Source organism: Oncorhynchus gorbuscha, linkage group LG23, assembly GCF_021184085.1.
Source record: "Oncorhynchus gorbuscha isolate QuinsamMale2020 ecotype Even-year linkage group LG23, OgorEven_v1.0, whole genome shotgun sequence".
Taxonomy (NCBI): domain Eukaryota; kingdom Metazoa; phylum Chordata; class Actinopteri; order Salmoniformes; family Salmonidae; genus Oncorhynchus; species Oncorhynchus gorbuscha.
This window is the reverse complement of record NC_060195.1, coordinates 46324073-46350252: the sequence shown is the minus strand read 5'-3', so window position 1 is coordinate 46350252 and position 26180 is coordinate 46324073. Positions and strand designations below refer to the sequence as shown.

At 42.0% G+C, this 26180-nt stretch overlaps 1 protein-coding gene across 1 annotated transcript in view; it reads left to right on the top strand.

The window, feature by feature from the left end:
* The first annotated feature begins 4061 nt into the window (after positions 1 to 4061).
* The window catches only part of LOC124010771 (ETS-related transcription factor Elf-1-like), a 61510-nt gene continuing 39391 nt past the window's right edge, over positions 4062 to 26180 (top strand). Inside the window, 1 exon segment of the mRNA XM_046323425.1 lies at positions 4062 to 4310. The gene's annotated coding sequence lies outside the window, so the exon portion shown is untranslated.

Genomic DNA, 26180 nt, shown 5'->3' with positions numbered 1-26180 from the left:
CACTTGTACCTCTTTGTCCATGTCAGTTGGGCTCATTGGAATGCATCCCTGCCTGTTCCTCCTGCTCCACCTTAACCGGTTTGTCCCGTGAGGGCTGCTATCTTGGCCCTGTTAGCCTTGGCTGAGGACTTTCCTTGGTTATGTCCCAAATGGCACCCTATTCCCTGTTTAGTGGACTACTTTTGACCAGGACCCAAAGAGGACACACCCCTCCAACTCTGAGTCACTCATGAAACGGCCATCAGCTGACCTCGGAGCTGCACAAACAGCACTGCCTGTCCTTCACAAGGCTCCACATCTCAGTCCTTCAAGGTTAGGCTTATTTCCAGTCTTCAATCAGGCCCTGAACTCAGATTTATACTCTTCATAGTACTGAGCTGAGCTGAGATGATAAGTACTGTGTTCTACTGGCCTTGGTACACATCCACCATAGCTGCTGGAACTGCTGGAAAGGACTGGCCAATGTAAAAAAGAAAATGTCAGAGCCAGGGTGTACCACATATAGCTGTGTCGGCTGACGTTATTGGGTAGTGAGTGCCTATATGTGCAAGGCATTTGCCCATGTCTAGATAAGTTATGTCAGCTGATTAATGTTCAAGTGGACAAAACAAGGTAGAAAATGCACTAGACCTCGCTCTGCGAAAACAGACTCAGTTTAATCTTTGACCCACATTATTGTGATTCAGGTCTTTATTTCTCTGCCTCTCTTTGAATGATTTTGCTTGAAAGAGAGGGAAACAACTTGAAACAAACAGATCTTCAGGCGAAGTGTTGCTGTGTCTGCTTTTTAACAGGACATGCTGCAGAAAATGTGGCCTTTTTTGTGGCTATTCTCTGTTTTAGTTGGACTCTGATATGCAACAGCAGCAATATATGACTCTTAGCCATTTTTATTTTTTAGCCTACAAAGGAAAAATGTGTCTCTTCACTTAGTCAGCGAGGTCACATGGTTGCGTTCTGTTCACATAAAGGCTGCAGCTCTCTCTTACCCTCTACACTCTCTTTTTTGTGTCTTGGCTTGATTGCCGTTTCAGCTTACTTTTACCCCAATGAGCTCGTTTTGGATTTTAAAAACATTTTGTTCCATTTGTAGCTTTTCCCTCCCTATAGCCTTTTCTGTGCGTCACCTTTCCCCGGTGACCTTGCTGTATACATATGTTTCACGTCCCAGCCTTCATTATATGATTGTGCTCGTTTAGCTACTGTGCTTAATATAAAATATGGCACACATATGACATTTCACAAGCTAATAACGAAACACACACCAAGAGGCTTGATATATTGGCATCCATATCTAGCTTAAATACTTTTTTTTTTCTCCACGGCGAAAGTACAGCCAGACCCAAGATTCGGTGCAAGTAATATCGGCCTACAGCTGAACTGAGGAAAATAGCCACCAGAGACAGAGACAGAGTGACAGTCCTCTGACACGAAGAGATGGAATGGAATAGTTTCTGAGACCTACGTCTGCCGAGCTATCATCGTATTCCCTCTGCAGATGAAGGGGACTACAGTGGGGACTGCAATGGTGGATAATGTAGTCTTTGGCATGGGTGCTGGCAGAAAGTGGAAAAAAAATGTGCATTAATGAGACTGCGGTAGAGAATAATGGAGTGCTGCGATCTGTGCCAACCATGAGCTCAGTGTGTATTGAACCTTCCCTCTCATCTGTTTTCTTTTCTCTCCTTTTAACATACCTTTTTTTTTCAGCGAAGTCAATTATCCCACCACCCGTTACTAGTGTGTTGCTTTGTTTATGCAAATGACTTCAATTAACAGCCAATTAGAAAGTCAAGGTAATTGTCTACTATCTGAACTGGCATCTTTGTTGGGGGGAAGTTAGAGGGAATGGATTACTGGGACTTCTCACAGAAGTACTATAGATATCAATCCAAGCTGTAGTATCACACCCAGATACTACCAAGACTTAAGTTTGCTTGTACACTGTAACCTATATGTCGATTCATATTTGGTAAGACAATGCAACTTTCTCAACGAGAGACCTTAACCCCATGTTCTCTTAGTCACGTTGCCATCAAAAAATCCTAATTGAAACGCACCACCAGACACTATTCACAGATTAATGAAAATAATCAGCACATCCACACTATTTACTGCAAAATTATTAAAGCAACTTTCCACCAGGCTCCAGCCATGGTCCTGAGATCAATTAGGGTTGACACAAAGATAATTGTTTATCTTCAGGGTTTAGATAATGATCTCTTGTTCATGTGTGTGTGGTGTGTGTTGGTGTGTTTGCATCTCTCACCATCTAACAACCCTGGGGTTTTTTAAACTTTGGAGTCACAGTCTTAATAGATGCGAGGCCAGAGCACAATGCTCTCAGATTGGGGTTTGTTAAGCAGAGTGAAACAGGGGAACCCAAGAGCTGACTCAGATGAGGAGACTGGGATGAAGTAACCAAGGTATTTATTGAAACACAGGGGGGAGATGTTGTGCAGGTCAGGGGAAGCTCGGGCGGGTCGCTGGAAACCAGGTGCGGAGGCTGAGGTTGGAGCGAGAGGGGTTGAGACAGGGTAGTGTGGGGAATCCAGGACAGAGTAGCAGGATGACGAGACGTTCGACTGGAGACAGGGACCAGAGTCAGAGCGGGCAGAACTGTAGTGGAGAGAAAAATAGGCAAGGAAAACAGGCACAACAGGATCTGAATAGTACCAAATGACTAGAAACGTAGACTGACTGAGCAGAGATTACGATCTGGCAGCATGGAAGTGGCAGGGCTGAGTATTTGTAGAGGTCTTGATTATAGAACAGGTTGCAGCTGGTGGGGATCTGCTCTGACTCCAGCGCACCTGTCTCTGCCCACACAATCACCCACAAACAGAGGGAGAGAGGGAGAGGGAGAGAGTTCTGGGGGAGTGGCGGCAGGTCAAGGAGACAGGGGTTAGTGAAATAAAAAAATAAAAAATAAGTTAGTGAAAAGTTGACCACATCAAATGCAGCTCCATTTAATGGAAAGATTGTAGCTGAGATGTCTCACCTCTACACACACGCACGCACGCACGCACGCACGCACGCACGCACGCACGCACGCACGCACGCACGCACGCACGCACACACACACACACACACACACACACACACACACACACACACACACACACACACACACACACATCACAGAACTACTCAACTTCCTGTTTGTCAGTCTGATTAAATAAAGATGCTTGTCAAGCTATCTCAAGGCCCATACATCAGAGCACAGCGCAGGATGAGTTGGGGCATGGTGTGTGTGTGTGTGTCTGTATTTGTGTGTACGCGAGTACGGCCACTCATATGCATTAGCATTATATCATCCAGGTGGGTACAAGGGGGGAGGAGGGGGTCTATAGACCCACTTGTGCTGAGGCATTAGCTAAGACCAGTGGCCTGCCTCTGATGTCTAATTGTGGTCAGGTGAGACTGCTTTGGTCTTTATAGCCCACTATTCTTGTACCTTCCAGTGAAGCCCCATAAAAAGTTGGTTTTATGGTGGCCTCTATTGCCACAAGAGCAACTCCCCTGGATTTACCTCTTACTGTCTCATTTACTCTGCCTTAATGACCTCAAAACTCATTTCTAACTCTGCTTTGAAAACTTAAGGATGAAAATGAGCTTGTATTCTTCTCTGACCCATATTTTTACATTCAAGTGTGTCCCATGTCTTGTGTATGCCTTGAACCATTTTCCTTACAGACCAAGACAAGACTGCTTTATAGTGGTTGGTCAAAGTCCAAGTGTCCTCAAACGAATGCATACCAGACCAATGGTAAACTAAACTATGCATTTACAGCACCCTTCTTCCACCCCAGCACTCCTCCGCAGGAAAAACTTTGCTCAAGGTGTGGCTTACTGGTTGGTCCGTCCTCGCTCTCCCCTCCCCCACATCCATCCCTCAGCCAATCCCCAACACCTGCCGTGACTCACCTGAAAGGATTTGCATACAGGGCCCACCCTGACTTGCGATTGGCCAGGTGCAGCCACTCTGCGTGAAGGCTCACCCACCAATGGATGTCGAGCGACATGACTCACAGGGAGAGCCAAGGCAAGTTGCTTCACTACACTTCTCCTTTTTTAAATTTCAAACAGCAGCCATTGCCTCGCTTTTTCAGGTAGAGGGCAGGTCAGTGTTCCACACGTTCTGTACAGAACTGTGTCCCTCTGCTCTCTGGAGGCACTTCCTAACTTGGATTATTTTTCTAAATTACAGTGGTATCACTTTTTCCCCTTCAGTTTTTTGAAGTCACTTAGATCTGTCATGTGTTCTACTGTTAACATGGAGTTCGACACCCAAGCCCCTTGTCTTTGAGGTTAGTGACTGAGCTGTTTCTTTGAATTTCTGATGCTATTTTGCTTCTTTATGGGTGAATAGGTGGTTCAAACCAATTAGAGTTGTTTATGTGGGTTATGTGTTTACCATATGTGTTCCTCATTTGGTTTTCTACATTGCAAATGTGTCACAAGAAAATGTAAAAGTAAGATGGCAAGTCAACGGCAAGAAAATGTCATGTTGATACAATTCAATGCTCCGCTTTTGTGGCATGTTTTGTGTGTTTTCATACATGACACATTTCATAACACGCTTGCTTAAAGACACCAACCAAGACATGTACCCATTGCTGTCAGTGACAATTTTGTTTTGGGCAGCACTAAAACTTTATCAAACACCTTTCATAAAACCGGGTAATCATTTATAACACTATTACAACGTACTTTATACCCTTTCATTCTTTTCCAGTAAAAATGTAGACCGACATTGAGCTCAGACTTAAAAGACGTCTTTCAGATGTTAAAGGGTGGATAGCCAGAATAGATTCTGACCCTATGCTTGCTTACAGCTGCACTGGGGTCGGACAGGATCCTGTTTAGATTAAGACACAGTGGCGCCAGATATGGCTCAGAAAACGTACCTCAATCCAGGGATGAGAAATGCATTGTACTCTGAATTGTCCCATTATCCCAACTGTTCTACCGAGAAGATTGAACGAGTCGTCCGACCCCAGCCTGTCTGACCCCAGTGCAGTTGTAAGCGAGCGTAGGGTTGGAATCTATTCTGGCTAAAGGGTGGATTGCGTGATGCTCAATGTTCTTGACACACCTTAGATACAATATGCTTGTTGAGGTATGCCAAGTAGATTCAAGCAGTGTTTTTATAAATGTATGCTTCGATTCTATCGAGGTTTAATTGCAATGAAAGATATATTGTTTGTGAGAATGATCATTTGTATGTTCCATGTCACGTCTTCGAGTCATTGCCATATATGGCGCGCTTTAGCTAGGGAGGGAAGCATGTTTTGCAAGTCCCCCCGACCAAGCCCACATGAGAGTTTACAGTTGGTCATGGTGTAGAAAAACTTGTAATTATCTTTCATGGCAACTCTGAGTAGACCTTAGGCCATTATTCTGAAAAGGTTATGCATTCTTCTCACCAACTTTGCTTTGGTCTGGCTCTAGCCTACCACTAGAATATTTTATTTTAAAAAGTAATTCATTGCTATAGTATCTAGATTCTAGAAGGTGCTCCTCCCCACTCCCTGCGGTTTGATTTCAGGCGTGCGTATCAGGACTTAATCAGGCCACTGGAGCCCTGCACGAATGTTGCTCATTCTGTAAGGCAGATGAGGATCAAGCAGGTACTCAATGCAACTCACGGGGGATGACAAAAAGCTGGTGTTGTGCCACCATTATCTTCTATGCAGTTGTGGTAGGTTTCTGTTGCTAAAAATTGCAGCAGAGATAAAAGCCTGCTTCCTGTTTCACCAGAAACATGCTCTGCACTGAGAAACTGCTCATGAGCTTCAGAAATGGTCCAGACAACACATTGTGCACACGCCACTGAGCAAACATGGGACTGTTTAAACAACATTCATACATGCAAACGGAGCCTTTATTGAAGTTGGCAGTTGGAAATGTCTCTGTGACACACTAATAATAAAGTGCCCCATATATTTTGTAGTATGGATCCAACAGACCTCGAAAGACCCAAAATAAAGCAGTTTAACTTAATGTTGGCTCAATAATCTTCTCACTTATAATTTGTGAAGCTTACATTCTACCTTGTAGATCTGATGTTACCAAATCAGCCCTCTGTGATTGTCGTCCTGATTCATGCAGGCTATGCCAGGCTGATGATCATGGCAACGAGACAAAACCAGGCTGCCCCCTTACCCCTCTCTATATCTCGCTCATGAAAAGTCCTAGTTATGAGGTCACTGTTTTGGCCTAGGTCATCAGGGTCTACACCTGGAAAATGTTAGATTTAATCCCATGAGTCAATAACCCAGTTTGAACATTGGTGAATAGCTCAGTTGTGCCCCGTACCAATCCCGAATTTGCATCTGACCCAAATCTTGCCTCGTGCTCACCCTGGCCTCTTGATTTGGCTTGTAAATGAGGCACAGTACCTGAGGGTTGGCCATGACATGAGACAAACACACAACACACCAGAGCAGCCCATTGTTGGCTTATTGAGGGACTGTAGAGAGTTTCTGTCACAAGGGAGGGAGAGTCAGAGAGATAAAGAGAGGGAGGAAAGGAGGGAGGGAAGCAGTAGTGTCAGGTTGGCTCCTCACACAATACAGAGTCAACAAGTCTTAGCCTGTAATTAGGTCATTAGGCCTGGACGAGGAGGAGGAGGAGGAGTGGTGGATTTAATCAGACCAGGCTTGGCATGCCTGCATATGGAACAATCGAGGGTTGGGTTTGTTCTGGTTCACGTTTTCTCCTTTCACAATCCAGCCTGTGGCTGGCTTTGAATGACCCAAGGGCAGCAGTTTGTTTGAACTGTATTGCGGTTGATGGGTAAATAAGCACACTCTGTGTCATGCTGTTGGCTTGTCATCAGTGTTGTAATGACACATTAACAATGTTCTTTCTCACATAGTTTATCAGGGGATCTCTGGTAACGGGGGATGACATGATCTCAGGTGATGGGGATGACATGACATGGTCTCAGGTAATGGGTGTGACAGGAACCTGTTTGGGTTGGCAATTCTAGGTTGGGTTATGGTCCCTTTCCTCTATGTCCCGTGTGGCTCAGTTGGTAGAGCATGGCGCTTGCAATGCCAGAGTTGTAGATTCGATTACCATGGGGGACCAGTATGAAAATATATGCGCTCACTACCAATGTTCCCTGTAAACGGCACACAGCTTCCCTCAGACTGCCGCACAGAAGAAATATGAGCCTGCACAAATAAGAACAAAATTGAACTTTACTCAACTTTCTCAACTTTCCAGGGTAGTGGGTTCGATTCCCGGGACCACCCATACGTAGAATGTATGCACACATGACTGTAAGTCGCTTTGGATAAAAGCGGCTGCTAAATGGCATATATTATTTATTATTATATTATTTCTACAATTTTAACACTATCAACGTTTCGCTCTACTGTGGGAATTATGATCGAATCAATGCAATATTAGCCACTTTCGATGTAATAGACATAAACAAAACAAACTATGCAAGATTTAGTATGCAAAACTAACTGTGCAAGATATTTTCTTGTAGGCAGAGCTTGTTGGAGTAGGATTGTATTGCATTGACAGGCACGACTCAGGCCAGTACTCTGCACAGACCAGTGCGGCATAATGAATCAGAGCTGCAGTAGGCCTATATGCAAATAGTCATTCCCATTTATGGATCTGTGCCATTCACTATGAACTGGACTGTGTTTAGGATAAAGTATGAGCGGTTTCAAGTTTGGAGATCAAAGTGAGAGCTGCATGTAGTGCACCTTTGTTAGTTTGTTTGTTTGCTAGTTAGTGAATTATTTACCCAGTTATAGCCAATAGTCAACAATGGGGGAGTGGTTGCTTCCAACAAGAGCACAAAATGTGTGCATTTCTAGCCATCTTTAAAAAGCGAGTCAAGTAAAGAGCTTTTTTGTCTTTAAAGGGGAAGTGTTGTATTTTGAGGCGGTATTGAATAAGTAGCCAATAGACTAGAGCGTAGCATATTTTGTCTGATTCGCTGTAATAATTGTATGGGAATAATAATTAATTTCATTTTGTAAAGTGGTTTCTTGCATCAAACACAACATTTTCAGTCACCTCCTTGTCTGAAGGACAAGTGGATAAACAGGTTAATGTGTTTTCTTTCTTTAAAACTAATGGAACGTAGGCATTGATGAACACCACACATTGGCTGCTACTGTAGGCTGAATGATGAACATCTATTTCCATGTTAAAATGTTATGGGATGTGTTTTTCTCCATTGTTTTTGATGGTAGGCCACTCTTGGTAGGCTTACATTATGATCAAATAGCCACAGTAGCCTACTGTGGGTACAGCCTCAGTGTTCACAGTAAACACGTGCCGGAACTGGCACAGAATTTTCACAACGTTCAAGTTTGCACTCAGCAGACCTGACATTTGCTTAGTGCCAAAAAAAAGGGAACATTGCTCACTACTTTAAGACGCTCTGGAAAAGAGAGTCTACTAAATGACTAAAATGTAAATGTTTAGGGGTTTAGCGGCTTCACACACACATCTAAGGGCCCTAATGATGGGAAGATGGGCTGAAACAGGTCAAAATGTGCTTGAGGTTATCTGAACTCTTACACCTCTGGTTTGAAACTCCCCCCCAACCCCTCCTTTATTGTGGGGGATGCTGCAGGCTCTAGCTAGCCGGATGAACAGGATGAAGACCCATACATGGACCCATTCAGTATCAATAGCCTTCAGCAATATATCATGTTGATGGTAAAAGTGGGTGCTGTGTGAAATCCGTAGTAAAAAAAAAGAAAATCATTTTATATGACATCGGAGCTCACGCTCGTCACCCTCAATTCCATCGTAAATCGTGGAACTGAGTTGAGTCGGCTAACAGTAACTGTGCGTTTCTGACTGTTCATGCTAAAAGTACATGGTGGACATTGGCCACATTTGAAAGAGTTTAGTACCCTGTGTTTCTTGCGTTGCATTGCCTGGCTGAGGGTCCTTTGTGTTGACCCAGGGGTGGATTTGCATCACGTTTCCATACTCGTCTCTCCATTTCCATTGAGCAACCCGCAGCTCTCCCAATGTCGCAACTGTCTGACACACACACAAACAAGCTGAGACTGGCAGGCCATTGTTCTGAGGTACGGGGGAACCAGAGCTGTGAGCTGGGTGTCTCATTACTGGAAGCAGAAACATAGGGCAAAATTTCTGCTCGCAATGGAATAATGATGTGAATTTCATTAGTGACTGATGATGCTGATGTGATCTTGTTCGGCCACTGCGCTATGTGAACTATCTATAATACAGAGCTATATACAGGTAACTAACAAAATAATGGAAACTCTTGAGTAAATGAGGGATACAAAGTATATTGAAAGCACGTGTTTCCACACAGATGCGATTCCTGAGTTAATTAAGCAATTAACACCCCATCATGGTTAGGGTAGAAAATGCTGGGCAGGCCATTATTTTGGTTAACAATGACAATGGCCCTATCCACTGGGCACGAGTGGTCGCTGAATGGTTTGATGAGCATGAAAACGATGTAACCATATGCCATGTCCGTCACAGTCATCAGACTCAACCCAATTGAACACTTATGGGAGATTCTGGACTGGCCCCTGAGACAGTGTTTTCCTCCACCATCAACAAAACACCAAATGATGGAATTTCTTGCAGAAGAATGGTATCGAATCCCTCCAATAGAGTTCCAGGCACGTGTAGAATCCATGCCAAAGTGCATTGAAGCTGTTCTGGTTCGTGGGGACCCAATACCCTGTTAATACGCTTTATACTGGTGTTTCCTTTATTTTGGCAGTTACTTCTGTCACTAATCAGTTCCATCTGCTTGAGGTGACAAATGATTTAAAAATGCACAGGCCATGTCAGTATTTTCAAGTCACTGTTAATATCGGCATGATTAACATCCCTAGTTCAAAAGCCTTACAAAGAATCATGAGACGTTTTGGGATGCAAGATAGTCAGTCTCACTGGCTTGTTTGGTTTGTGAACCAGGGTGATCAAGACCAAATCTGACTCATGTTTGGGGAACACTCTGAGCGGCACGCTCCCATCTACCTCCCTACCAAATCTCTTTTTCCTCTGCCTCGCAGGATCTTTAGCCAGCTCTATTACCTTCCCCCATAACCAAATGCCCACCAGAGCCCCCTCTATCTCTCCCTACCTCCCTCCCTCTCTCCCTCCTTCCCTCCTACACTAGCCCTGACGAATGGGCAGGTGCACTCGATTCCCACCACCATGCCCCCAGCCAGCCCGTTATGGTAATTTAAAAAAGTGTGGTTTGTGTGGAAGATGAAGTCACACCTTCCTATTAATAACGTTCTCGGTTAATGCAACATCAGGCCTGTTAGCTGAGGAGGTGGAATCTTTACAGCTCTGGGAATAGGGTTGGCAGTGTCAACAGGGTGCCTTGGGTTATTGGTGCCATAGCAAGGCTATTTACTGAAATACAATGGAAATTCAACAGAATCCATCATCTTGAAAATTAGGATCCTTTCTTAGTAAGGACAACACATATGCTCAGGCTTGTCAAGTAAGTCAGCACTGCAGGAGTATGTTGCACGTCTTTAAAGATAAAAGTTATTGTAATTTCCCATAAAAACCATCAATGGTTCAGTAGCGCCTCTTGTTAAATGTCTGTGTCTATCATGGAAATATCACATGTATGTGGGCGGCAAGAGAAATATATTTTTTCCGAAATGTATTAATTTCAGCAATGATGGCTTCTTCATTCAGATGAAACAGTGCTACTTGCAACTTTTCTTGTTTAGTGAAGAGATGGTAGGTGGAGTAGCAACGTTTCCACCAACTTCAACTGACATCTCAGAAGAGCACAGTATAATTATGTGGCCTCTGTACATGCATCTACGGCATCATGTTTTTCTTTCCAGCTGCATTGGTCCAGACCCACCCTTAATGAGGTAACATGCCTTAAAAAGACATTACAGTGCTTTGACTGTGGGACACATCAAGCCTAATACTACAGATGTCGGATCCTAATTTGACCAATGTTGTCGTGGTAAAAAGAATCCTGCAGCAACAGGACAAAAGTAGGCCTCACGAAAAGTATAACACACTGTCAATATAGCATTGTGTTAGCGCAGATTTTCAGCGAATTTATGTAAATCATGAAGCTCATCTGGACTTCCTGCAGCGCAGGAAAACTCTCAGCAGTAAAATAGTTGCTGAGAGGACACCTGGATTCAAATGACCACCAACCAGTAATTTGAAACCAACTCTAACTACTTCTTCTCCTTATAGAGTATCGCTCACAGCTGGCTTAATGTTACACTGCCGTCTTCAATAGCATCTGGGCCTGCAATGCAGCGCCATGTAATACAATCAGCCATTCTGACGCTGGGAGATAAGGATTTTTCTTTACGGTTTTCGGATCCTTGGCTCCCAGACGGCCCAGTTGCACTGTTGTCTGTGGTTGGACGGGAGTGAAGTGGGCCTCTGCAGTCAGTGGTGTGGAAAACTGTGCCCTGCCTTTTATGCCTTTCATGACTCCAGGAACACAGACTACTCCTGTGTCTGCTGTGCTCTGAGTCCTCACCCAGACACATGCATGTGCCCACAGTTACAAAGACTATCTCAGAACCTCTGTTCAAATGTCAAAGCCTTGCTCGTCATTAAAACTGTCCATACCTTCCATGACTCCGGTACAGAGACGGATCTTGTCTGCTAGGCTTCTGACTCAGACATATGCAATAGCCCACAATTACAGAGACAAGATCAGAACATTAATCAAAATGCCTTGCTCAATGCTTTAGAAGACAAGCTCAGAACTTCAGAAGCTGAGAATAATAATGTCACAGTTGTGAATAGAGCCAAGGCCAGTGGGGAGGACATGAGAACAGTGTGAGGTATGAAGGGCAAAACCAGATACAGGATGGCTGCTTGGACTGATGTTGTGAGAAAGTGGCTTCACATGTGTTAGACAACAACCATGGTGCCATCATGAAATTATAAATATTCTGCATGCGGATTGGTCTGTATTGTGCCGTTTTGAAGCTACTAATGGCTTGGATTCTAAAAGGTTGCAGCCAAGGATGGAGATAGTTCTGTAGAATGTAAAATATGTTGATAATTATGTACTCACAATTCACTTAATTAAAGGAGGAACTCTTACTGTACCCAAAATTGCCACAGAAAACATGTCTAAAAATAATCTGATGCCATAAGAAGCCAGCTCTTATTTCTGAGCTAGAATGTCTCCTAAAATGATCCACGCTGCCCTGGCCATATCGAAGTTCAATGTTAATGCAGTCACAAAATGGCACCACAGAGCCTGGTTGAGAATGGCTGCCAGTGGATGAGTGTAAGTTGCCAGCCATTAAGCTCTCCCAAAGCAGCCTCTCTAATACAGTAATGTAGCGGAGATCAGCTTGGATCAATACAGACTGAGCTGAGATGAGAGTGAGGATGACAGGGAATGCTGTCTGTGGCTTAGGGCATGATGTACTACAGTACCCATAATGCCTGTCTCCTTACCAATACATGGCTTGTATGTATCCAGGACAGGATAGTACATACAGTTGAAGTCGGAAGTTTACATACACTTAGGTTGGAGTCATTTAAACTTGTTTTTCAATCACTCCACAAATTTCTTGTTAACAAACTATAGTTTTGGCAAGTCGGTTAGGACATCTACTTTGTGCATGACACAAGTCATATTTCCAACAATTGTTTACAGACAGATTATTTCACTTATAATTCACTGTATCACAATTCCAGTGGGTCAGAAGTTTACATACACTAAGGTAACTGTGCCTTTAAACAGCTTGGAAAATTCCAGAAAATTATGTCATGGCTTTAGAAGCTTCTGATGGGCTAATTGACATATGTATGCACACATGACTGTAAGTCGCTTTGGATAAAAGCGTCTGCTAAATGGCATATATTATTATTATTATAATTGGAGGTGTACTTGTGGATGTATTTCAAGGCCTACCTTCAAACTCATTGCCTCTTTGCTTGACATCATGGGGAAATAAAATAAATCAGCCAAGACCTCAGAAAAAAATTGTAGACCTCCACAAGTCTGGTTCATCCTTGTGAGCAATTTCCAAACGCCTGAAGGTACCACGTTCATCTCTACAAACAATAATATGCAAGTATAAACACCATGGGACCACGCAGCCATCATACCGCTCAGGAAGGAAATGCGTTCTGTTTCCTAGAGATGAACGTACTTTGGTGCGAAAAGTGCAAATCAACCCCAGAACAACAGCAAAGGACCTTGTGAAGATGCTGGAGGAAACAGGTACAAAAGTATCTATATCCACAGTAAAACGAGTCCTATATCGAGATAACCTGAAAGGCCGCTCAGCAAGGAAGAAGCCACTGATCCAAACCAGCCATAAAAAAGCCAGACTACAGTTTGCAACTGCACATGGGGACAAAGATCATACTTTCTGGAGAAATGTCTCTGATCTGAAATGTTTGGCCATAATGAAGAACACCATCCCAACCGTGAGTCACGGGGTTGGAAGCATCATGCATCTCTGCATTGTGGGAACTAGAAGCACAAGCATTTCACTACACTCGCATTAACATCTGCTAACCATGTGTATGTGACAAATAAAATTTGATTTGATTTGATCATGTTGTGGTGGTGCTTTGCTGCAGGAGGGACTGGTGCACTTCACAGAATAGATGGCATCATGAGAAAGGACAATTATGTGGATATATTGAAGCAACATCTCAAGACATCAGTCAGGATGTTAAAGCTTGGTCGCAAATGGGTCTTCCAAATGGACAATGACTCCAAGCATACTTCCAAAGTTGTGGCAAAATGGCTTAAGGACAACAAAGTCAATATTTTGGAGTGGCCATCACAAAGCCCTGACCTTAATCCTGTAGAAGATTGTTGTGGGTAGAACTGAAAAAGCATGTGAGAGCAAAGAGGCCTACAATCCTGACTCAGTTACACCAGCTCTGTCAGGAGTAATGGGCCAAAATTCATCCAACTTATTGTGGGAAGCTTGTGGAAGGCTACCCGAAACGTTTGACCCAAGTTAAACAATTTAAAGGCAATGCTCCCAAATACTAATTGAGTGTATGTATACTTCTGACCCACTGGGAATGTGATGAAAGAAATAATAGCTGAAATAAATAATTATCTCTACTATTATTCTGACATTTCACATTCTTTAATTGAGGTTATTCAAGATTTCCTAATTGTTTGTATTTCAAATTGGGTTGTGTTACACTTAGATGCTCTGGGGAAGTTAAATCAGTCAAGTTTTTGAGCATTATTCCAATATGATGCTTTCCATTGGCAAATTGCCAATCAACTTCAATTCGAGTGGAAATTTAAAGAGTCTTTGTCCCCTCTAACTCATGTTTACCTTAATCACTACCTACTCTCTCAAGTGCTGCTCATTAGTTCTGTTCCATTGACTCAAAACAGTAATTCTATATCTTTTCCCTTCAACGTGTTAAATTGAGTGTTTGAGCTTCCATCATTGTGAAGGATGGCAACATTTACATCATTATCCTCCTCGCAGAAAGATTACGTTTAGAAATGCATGCCAGTAAGTAAATGAGTTACTCACGGAGAGTAGCTCTTTGAGGGCTGTGTGATTGAAATACTCTTTCACGGCTCTGGGAGTGTGTGTTTGAATATACATGTATATTCTCTCTCTCTCTCTCTCTCTCTCTCTCTCTCTCTCTCTCTCTCTCTCTCTCTCACTCACTCACTCACTCACTCACTCACTCACTCACTCACTCACTCACTCACTCACTCACTCACTCACTCACTCACTCACTCACTCACTCACTCACTCACTCACTCACTCACTCACTCACTCACTCACTCACTCACTCACTCACTCACTCACTCACTCACTCACTCACTCACTCTTTCTCTGTCTCTTTGTTCCTAAGCAACACTCCTTGTTTACCTATGCATTTTTTAAATGTATTATTGTGATTCTCATCAGGAGAAGTCACAGGCCCCCCAAGATATTTTTGTCTATTCCCTTCATTCAAAGTAGCCTCAGTGTCAAGGCTATCATGTTTCTTAGAAATTACGGGATGGTACTTTAAAATGACATGATACTCAAACACCTTTTTGGCAATGTTGTGTGCGCACAGTGTCATATAGGTTTCCCACCTAGAATCATACACACTGATCACTCAGCGGTAAAGTAGGCCGACTACATTCATTTCACCTCCTTTGGTTGAACAACAACACATCGCCATTCTGCCCCTCTTATAGAACAATGCATGTTTGTCTCTATGGCCATGTGGTTTATTGTCCTCACCTCCTGCATCAATGATGCACCTTCCCCTCTGCTATCATAAACAAATGGCCTGCTTTATAAAGCCTGGCCGGTCGGTGCTGCTCCACAAATATTGACCTGTACCGGCTTGGCTCCCTCTCTCCTACCTGCACCCAGCCTCACACCATACAATACCCTGCAGGGAAACCACATGACAAAACGTAATCACTAGAACATGAAGAGCTACAGCAATTTGATGGATGTAGATTTGAGTAATTATATTCTATGATTCTGAACACAATTGGTGCCAAGCTTGTCCCTCGCCCCTACCAACTCACTTGGAGGGCCCTCCATTGTCATGTGTTGCTTATGAAGCTCAGAGGGTGATTTCCAGACTTCCAGTGGCGAGGGGATCAATAAACCCATCAACTTTGGGACACATTCATGACTTGAAAGATGCAATTTATGTTCCACTTTAAAAAACAACAACAACAAAAAACTAATGAACAAATCCCCCATTTTACATTATATAAACCTCAGTAACAGTTCATTTGGGAGATATTTTGTTTGTTTTATGTGGCAAGTCTTGAAAACAGAGAAAAACAAACACACGTGTCATATAATTAGGCACACCTCACTTCCGACACGTCATTTTCATCACAGTAATGTTGTTGTTTTTTCATAAAAACTGTGAGAAGCAGTTAATCTCTCGTCAACCCTCAAAAAGGAAAGACTTGCGTGCATGCTGTTTATGTTAGCTGTGTATGTGCCGTTAAGGGAAAGGTGTGTTTCTCTGTTTTGAGCCAGCTGCTTCTTTGCTAGGTCTTCTTTGCAGCACTTAACCATGTTACTGGACAGTAATCAAGATGGGACAAGACCAGCGCCTGAACAACTAGTACTGTTGATTTCTGTGTAAAAAACACAGAACATCTTTTTATAACCTCCTCATATCCACAAAAACTTTGCCATGATAATTGCCCATCCAGTGCTATACCTCAGACTTTAACTTCCTCAACTTGCTCAATGGTCACACTCTTTATGCACAACACTAGTTGAGGTTTATGTCTTAAAATTGGTTTTGAACCAAATACAATGCTTTTAGTTTTAGATGTACAGTGCTTTCACAAGGTACTCATACCCATATACTTATTACACATTTGTTGTGTTACAGACGGAATTTGAAATCTAACAACACAGCTCCAACTATCATCTTATTATCCATTTCTTTTAACCAATCATCAGTCATCTGAGTCAGTACAAGTTGACTTCCCTTTTCTAGTTACATGGTGAAAGTCAATAGGTAACTTGTTCTCGGAAAAATTACATTGTATTATTCTCTATCAGTTTACCAAGAACAGTCAGCAAACTGATTGGGCGGCTGTTAGAGTCAGCAAAGGGTGCTTTACTATTTTTAGGCAGTGGAATTACTATAGATTCCTTAAACACCTGTGGACACACACACTCCTTTATGCTTTGGTTAAAGACAAGGGATATAGGGGTGGCAAAACAGTCTGCTACCATTCTCAATATTTTACCATCAAGATTGTCTATACCTGGTGGCTTATCAATATTTATGGTTAACAATAGTTTTTCCACCTCTCCAACACTATCTTGACCAAATTCAAAACTGTAATCCTTCTCTTTCATTATTAGACATTTTATTTATTTATTTGAACCATATGATGGTACTGTTAAATGTTATTTAACTTCTGAGTTTTTCCACTTTACTAGTGAAATAGTCATTGAAATTATTGGAAATATCACATTTTCTGGTTGAAAATGACCCACCAACTTCAATGAACGATGAATAGAGTTTTCTGCTCAAGATGTACATTTCAGGTACTCTTTTTCCATTGTGTTTTATGTAATTTATTCTTGTTTGGTAATATAATTTGTCCTTTTTTGTTAAGTGTATTCACATAATTTCTCAATTTACAGTATGTCACCCTATCAGTGAGCAGCCTGACTTGTTTGCCTCCTCTTTTGCATAATTTATTTGAACCATACAATTTTTTCAATTCATCATCAATCCGAGTGGCTCCAACAGTTCTCACAGTTAGTTTCTTAACAGGTGCATGCTTGTCAAAAATTGGCATGAATCATTTTACAAATACTTCCAGTACTGCATCTGGATTCACTTCCTCATACACATCAGACCAACAAACATTTTTACATCTTCAACAAGAATCTTTGTCTTTTCTTGTTATTGCCACAATGTTATGGTCACTACAGCCAATGGAAACTGATATTGCTTTGGAGCAAAGCTCGGCAGCATTAGTGAAGTTATGATCAATATATGTGAATGTCACAGATCCAACACTATTGATATGCACTCTAGTTTGTTGAGTGATAACCTCTGTCATATTACAGGCATTAGTCACAGTTATAATCTTCCTCTTGAGAGGATAGATAGTTGCTAACCAGTCAATGTTCAGGTCACCCAGAAAATAGACCTCTCTGTTAACATCACACACATTATCAAGCATTGCAACACATATTATCCAAATACTGACTGTTAGCACTCGGTGGCATATAGAAGCACCCCAAAAGAAGAGGCTTTAGATGAGGCAGGTGAACTTGCAACCACAAAACTTCAACAACATTTGACATGAGATCCTCTCAAAGTTTATGGTAATATGGCTCTGAACATATACAGCAACACCTCCCCCATAGGCATTCCTGTCTTTTCTGTAGATGTTATATCCGTGTATTGCTACTGCTGTATCATCAAAGGAATTATCTAAGTACATTTCAGAGATGGCCAGTATATGAATCTTATCCGATGTCAGCAAGATATTAATTTCATTAACCTTATTTCTAAAGCTACAAATAGTAATATGGGCTATTCTTAGCCCTTTCCTTGGTAGCTTATTAGAGATATGTGTGTGCGTGTGATGTGGGGCTGAAGCTACTGACCCTGAGGCTTGGCGCTCTCATTCCTCCCAGGCTTTTAGGAGGGAAGGTGGACAATGAGCATGTCGTAGCGGATGTAAGCAATGTTCTCATGCTCTGTGGCAGCTTTCCTGGCTGGGATAAGTTCTTTCTGCCTCTGGCGCACAGCTGCAGAGAAGTTCCTGTTGAGGAAGATGTTAGTCCCTCTTAAGTTCTTTGCTCTCTCCAGAACAACCATCTTGTCCTTAAAACTCAGGAACTTGACCACTATCGGCCTGGATATCTCACCTGGGCTGGTTACATGTTTTCCAGACCTGTAGGTGTGCTCCCCCTCAGTCTTCATATGAGCCATCTGCTGCTTTCCACTGATAATTTGTCTTACTTTCTTCTTAGTGATGACCCAGTTCTCATGTGAAGACTGTTATGCTGGTATTTCATTGTCTGAAGTGTGATAAACTCATTTGAAGAAGAGATAGTGTTCTCCCAGTTGTCTAGGGTGTGAGTGGTCCTGGCTGTCAGGGTTTTAGAGGGTATAAGAGGTGTAAGAGCTGATTTTGTGGTTGTTTAGCTGTTTACAGACATCTCACTCTTAGTCTTTACATTTCTGCTAAAGGTGCAAATTAAGTAATTTCGCTCCTAATCTGTGGGATTTTTAACTGAAGTGATTTACCCAAAGGAGATATGCCACAATTTCAGAACCTAATGTACGATTCTACTCAATGCAGTACTATAGATGCAGGCAGAGGCGTCATGCAAGTGATTTGTTTGAATCGGCACTGATTACCAAATTCAATGTCTTTGAATTGATTGTTTAAAAAAAACCTGAAGAAATCTACAAATGCATCAAATTGAGGGGACACAGAACATGTGCTCACTTCAGTTTCCCCATGTCCTCAGTTTCAATGCCTCTGGATGCATGCAAAAAACTCCTTCGCCCACAGACAAGTCCCATCTAGCACATTTGGTTTCTTGGAAGTTGTGGGAACGTCTGTTTTTGGTCTGCAATTGATTCTGAGAACGAAGCCATACGTTTCCGGAACGGTAAAACAGAACGTTTTTTAAACGGAAATTAAAATGTTGCCTGTTTTGGGAACGTACGTTTTTGGTTGCAGGGAGGTTCTGCGAACATTTTACTATAGTCCCTGAAAGTTTTTAGGTTAACTGTCTTGAAAACCAAGCACAGCCAGGACACATGGAAATTCATTTGCTTAGGCATTAATCATGCAAACACACGTATTTTTTTATTGTGGTACAGCATCAGTGAGATTTGAAACTATAATCATATGCTCTCTAGCCATGGAATTAGTCCACTGCACCACCAGGATAGAGCTAGCATTCCATGTTTTTTTTAATGCATACAAAGTTGTTGTTTATATTCCATTTAAACAGACCCCATTTCAAAGGAAATAAGTACTCATTAAGTTTAGGTGTAGCCAATTAGCGGGTGCGGCCAAAACACCTGAACACACTTAACAAGATGGCGGATAGAGAGAGTTTTGTTGACGCAGAGAACAAAATATATTTTTTGAAATAACATTATTTTAATGTTCTTCGAACACTACTGTTTTCTTGTGGTTTTTATGGAACTTTTTCTTGCTTCTACGTCTGCATTGCTTGCTGTTTGGGGTTTTAGGCTGGATTTCTTTACAGCACTTTGTGACATCGGCTGATGGAAAAAGGACTTTAGAAATACATTTGACTGATTGATTGATGTTCTGAGAACATGACTTTAAATAGAACCATGAGGAAACCTGCAGAAAATGTTATGCTGAAGTACTGAAATTCCCGCAGAAAATACATATGGTTCTCAGAACGTTATGTGCTAGCTGGGTATCCTGCATCATTCCCAGAATGTTGTGGGAAGGTTGAATGAAAAATAACCAAAAGACAACCACACACTCACCAAGCTATAAGAAACACAGCTGTGGTAGCTTTATTTTATAGCATTTGACCCCAAACTTTGGCCAAGCCTGCGATAAGATTGAGGCCAATGAAGCAGAGTTAAGCTCCTCTTTCTGTAGGTGTGCTGACTGTGTGTGTGTTGCTGATTTGCAGCATACCTGACGATGGGTGGACGCACCAGCCCGCTTGTGTCCAGACCTGTTTTGGTATGTACCGCTCTTAGCAGCCATGTCCCCGCTCCCAGAAGGAGCCAAAGCCTCAGTGTTCTGATAGTACTCCAAGATTTGAGGGCACAATTTCAATAAAGGCTCGGTATGCTGTAATCTCTGCCTCAAGCAACTACTGGAGAAACAAAAGTATCTTGACTGCATTTTCCTCCCCGTTTGATAGCCCCTCTCTATGGAACCATGATTCTTAGGGTGAGCCTTGCCAACTTGCATGTATTACCAGTTGGAGAATGCAGAGCAAGTTTCAAGGTGCAGTGGTCATCTGATGAGGCTAAAAAGCAGGAATCTCGCTGTCAACTTTTTTTTTAGTTCAAGGTTGCTGCTGCATGAGTGGCTGTGTTGTGAAGCATGGGTGTTGTGCTGCTGGTATGTTTAAGGCATGGTTTTTCTCTCCTCTTGCCGACCTGTGCTGTGACATGTTGGTATTAGCACACGTAAACAGATCAGGATTGTGTGTGTGTGTGTGTGTGTGTGTGTGTGAGAGAGAAAGAGCGAGATGGCGGGGACAGTGCTATTTCATAACCATACCATGGAGCATAGTTTAAAAAAGTCCATGTGAGGGCCATTGGACTTGGAATTAGCTTTAGAGGGCCATGTTTTAGCAGTAGTTTCCAGTTCATTTGGGCACAAACTGGTAGAATCAATGTTATTTCAGCGTAACTTGTCAATGTAGTGTGATGTGGAATCTACGTGGAAAATACATTGGATTTGAAATAAATCATCAACTGTTGTTTTGAGGGTGAAATTTCAGTCACAGGATTGTGTCATCATTGTAACCAATTTTCAACATAGACAAACCTTGCATAAAATATGTAGAATTTGTACCTTTGAAATAATGTCAAACTTTCGACGTCATTGCACTATGTACTTTTATAGTAATCTGATCTGCAATCCAGGTCACTTGGTTGCACTATTAGAGGAAGCACAGTGATAACACATTAAGTTGTTTTATAAATACAAAAATATCTGACATTGTATTCCCATTTTAACTTTGTTGCGCTTTTAAACGGTTGAAAGCGCTGTGATACCACTTTTGAATGACTACTAAACCAAAAATCCAACATTGTTAGGTTGTGCTTTTAGAAAAATAATCTTGTTGAAAGCATACATTAGGAATTCTACAAACTTCTGGCTTTCTTTTGGAGTGGGTGAATGAAGGTTGAAATCTCATTGGAATGTGTTGTATGAATACAAAATATCTGACATTGTATTCCTATTTGAACTTTGTTGTGCTTTTAAATGGTTGAAAGCATACATTAGGAATTCAACAAACTGCTGGCTTTCTTTTGGAGTGGGTGAATTGATCAACATCTTAACCAAATATGAATAAAATTGTCACATTGAAATGATGTGGTGTGCCCAGTGGGATGTTAGCGTTTAGGCAGCTGTTGCTTAGGAGATAGGTGGGGATAGGTTGGGATACTGGATGGAGTTGAAAGTGTTTTTGCTATTCCAGTTTGGTCACGTACCAAATTCTTCCCACTCGGCAGCCAAAACAACGGGAGAGTCTTCAAAACAAAGCATTTCAAATATTTCCAAGAGAGTATAATTGTCAATGCGTAAGAGGCAGCTGAACTGAGGCTGAAAGAGAGACATACTTTAGTTGTCTCTGTCTTGTGTCTGTATTTTTCCATTTCAACCCATTTTGTCACTCAAACACATAAGGTCCTAAAAGCCCCAAGAGAGAGAGAGACATAAACGACTAACACCCACCCAAGATCATATCACAGATTTCAAAACCATTAGATATTCTATCAAAATCATACATAAACCTCAAACTTTCTGTTGACGTGCCTTGAGAAGTAGGGAAGTAATTATTGGACCAAGGACAAATGTGGAGATTCTTCAGCAAGTGAGTCATCCGTCTACACTTACATTTTGCAATCATGTCAGTTTGCTATTGGATCCTGCGAATTGGCCCCAAGCTAATTATTTCACCTCAGTGCACATGAAGCAGGTTGGAGATGGGGGCAATGATGATGAGCAAACAAGCATCTCCCATATGAGATGTGTATTGCTGCTCTTCAGCACATCATTTTATATACTCATATACCATTTGTTTGGTCACATATGACCAATAGGCACCTTCGCAGTTTCCAGATGCTAATCATTCTTGATATTTTGTGAACAGGTAAAATGGCCAAATGGACATTTGAATGAGTAGCTTCTAGTAGCGATCAAGTAGCTACGAGCTTTACTTAAGAGATAAGGGGACATATGTTTTTAGTGTCCCTTGCTGCAATTTCCTGTCCTGCTTTCACAACTCTAATGGCTCTTCCTATCTATGGCGTGTGGCCTGTTGCTCCATAATATAAATAGATTGCTGGTGGTGGGGTGGTAGTTTTTTAAATTTAGAATCCATGGTTTAGACAGTGGGCCCATTTGCTGCTGGTAAAATAGAATATATTACGGAATATACAGTGCATTCAGAAAGTACTCAGTTTTTCCACATTTGTTTCATTATAGTCTTATTCTAAAATTGACTAAATATTTTATTTCTCTCTCATGAATGTACACACAATACCCCATAATGACGAAGCAAATATTGGTTATTAGATTTTTTTGCAAATGTTTAAAAAAGAAAAATATCACATTTACATAAGTATTCAGACCCTTTACTCAGTTCTTTGTTGAATCACCTTTGGCAGCGATTAAAGCCTTGAGGCTTCTTAAATTTGACGCTAAAAGCTTGGCACACCTGTATTGGGGGAGTTTCTCCCATTATTCTCTGCAGATCCTCTCAAGCTCAGGTTGGATGGGGAGCATTGCTGCACAGCTATTTTCAGGTCTATCCAGAGATATTTGATCGGGTTCAAGTCCGGGCTCTGGCTGGGCCACTCAAGGACATTCAGAGACACTCCTGCTGTGTGCTTAGGGTCGTTGTCCTGTCAGAAGGTGAACCTTCGCCCCCAGTCTGACGTCCTCAGTGATCTGGAGCAGGTTTTCATCAAGGATCTCTCTGTACTTTGCTCTGTTCATCTTTCCCTCGATCCTGACTAGTCTTCCAGTTCCTGCCTCTGAAAACCATCCCCACAGCATGATGCTGTCACCACCATGCTTCACAGTAGGGATGGTGCCAGGTTTCCTCCATACATGAAGCTTGGCATTCAGGCCAAAGAATTCAATCTTGATTTCATCAGACCAGAGAATCTTGTTTCTCATGGTCCGAGAGTCCTTTAGGTGCCTTTTGGAAAACTCCAAGCGTGTTGTCATGTGCCTTTTACTGAGGAGTGGCTTCCGTCTGGCCACTCTACCATAAAGGCCTGCAGTGGAGTGCTGCAGAGATGGTTGTCTTTTTGGAAGGTTCTCTCATCTCCACAGAGGAACTCTGGAACTCTGTCAGAGTGACCATCTGAGTGGCCAGCTCAGGGAAGAGTCTTGGTGGTTCCAAACTTCTTCCATTTAAGAATGAGGCCACTATGTTCTTGGGGACTTTCGATGCTGCAGAAATGTTTTGGTACCCTTCCTCAGATCTGTGCCTCGACACAATCTTGTCTCGTAGCTCTACGGACAATTCCTTCGACCTCATGTCTTGGTTTTTGCTCTGACATGCACTGTCAACTGTGGGAGCTTATATAGACAGGTGTGTGCCTTTCCAAATCATGTCCAATCAATTGAATTTACCACAGGTGGACTGCAATCAATTTGTAGAAACATCTCAAGAATGATCAATGGAAACAGGATGCACCTGAGCTCAATTTTTTTGTCTCATAGCAAAAGGTCTGAATACTTATGTAAATAAGGTATTACTGCTCTTTTAAATTCTAAAAACATGTTTTTGCATTGTCATTACAGGGTATTGTGTGTAGATTGATGAGGAAAAAATGAATTCAATCAATTTTCGAATAAGGCTGTAAGGTAACAAAATGTGGAAAAAGTCAAGGGACATGCTGATCTGGTCCTACCTCTGTGGATATTTGGTTAAAGTTTTAGGCCTTTGTGTCATATTCTGCTAATCTTTTAGGTATCCTGAAATATCAGTTCAGGTTAAATAAGGGACTATCTAAACCCTGTTGCATGTATGAGGAGAGAGGAAATGTGCATAGGGCTGTTTCATGTTTCATGTTCTCTGCGTTTTTTGTGGCTGCCTCTGACTTTATCCTCTATTGCACTTTAAGAAGAAGTTGTTCTAAAGGGTTACCCTTGAATGTTTATATTTGGTAAGCTTCGAATGGAAATTTGTTGCCAGAACAGCTGGGCTAACAACTCATAAAATACTTTGAGGGGCCTCATATGAACCATCCTGATCTCGCAAGCTGTAAGGGTATTTCATATTTCCTTTACCAAACTTCTAACATAAATCCAATGACAGGGTGACATTTTTTGGTTGATTTCACATTTGAGTCCAGATCAGTTGACAACTCATCCAAATGTAAATTAAAACTAGACATTGAACTGAAGTCTGTGCCCAGTGGGTATTAACTGTCGTGGAGAGGAACTATAGAGTTGATTTTTAGAACTACTGGCATGACAGTGTTACAGGAACATGGTTAGAATTGGCGTGAAACCAGTGACGAAAGGGGCCAGCTTGGTGGTGCGGTATGGTGTGCTGCAGTGGAAGGCAACACCTTGCTCAGGAACACATGGGGGTTTCTATGTGTGTGTGTGTGTCTATATGTGGGATTGTTAGATGTGAGTGTGAGTTTTGAAAGGGCATGTGTAGCATATCAAGGTTAACAAGAAGAGGCCCACTGATTCCATTTCCATTCACTAACACGGCCATTATGAACAGTAAACTTAGTATTACTCGCTGACATGTAAAACGGTGCGATGGAGGTCGAGGAATAAGTCCTTGTTCAAGGTTGGTCTTTCTGAGGAGATACATTTATTGAATCAGATCTGCAATCGCAATACAGGAATTTTCTATACACATGAGTTTTGGACTTTGGAAGGCACAGAGAAGGGGTAGAAACACATCAAAGGCCGAATCAGTTGGTTAGAAGGTAGGAGGGGGAGTTGTGCGAAAGAACTTTCCACTCTTGCACCGAGAGAGACGTTTTCTACTGAATGTGGTCTAACAGACAGGAAGTCGCTGAAACCCAGTGATGCATTTCCTGTCAGTGCAAGCTTTACAGGTCAGTTTGTGGCTGCTGTTTCAATTCTCTCAATTATATTTGCCGCCTCTATTTTCACTACACTCCCTCTTCTCTCTGTTTCCTCATGCATGGTATGCTCTGCCATGATATGAGGGGTGTGTGTCAATATATTTCCAAAGCATCAGGATACTTGTGTAGGCTACAAGTAAGCTACAATTGATTATTTAAAGATTAGGATGATTTAACATCCATATGAAGACTCAATGCAGAAGTCATGTGAATGTTGGTCATCTCACTGTGATCAATAAATTAATCATGGCTGAGACTACACACATAGCTGATATTTCTGCTTTAAAAAGTAGTAAATTACCATGCAAATGATCATGGATTAACAGGCACTCATGTGACTCTATGAGCTGCGGGTTAGCACTAACAGCACCAGTCTGTGTTTTCACACCCCACAGAATGCTAGCCTGTGCGAGTTAGCACTATTATCTCCAGCCTGTTGTCACGCACCAAAGAATGCTATAGCTCTTTCGGGTTTGCCATAGTAAGTTAGCACTAGCGGCACCTGTCTGTGTGAGGGTGTGGGTGCTGCTGCCTTCGACCTTGTTTTTATCGCTGTCTTCATTTGGCTGTGGCACGACCAGCCGATGCCGTGCATTTCTACAACAGACAGACATCACTGTTGTTTTGGAGGCAGCTGTTGTGTTTAGAATGACAACTCCATTATCAACTTGATGTTGTTTAATATCAACTCATACAGAATAGAGTAATCAATCCCATATCACAGACGTCAGGCATAACAGAACAATAACAGCACTGTTGAACTGTGTGTTAATGTTACTCTTAATGCAACACCACAAACTCAGATATATCAGAGTGCAGACATAACAGCAGCATGTTTTGTTGTTTTACTGGCCCCACTCTCTCTT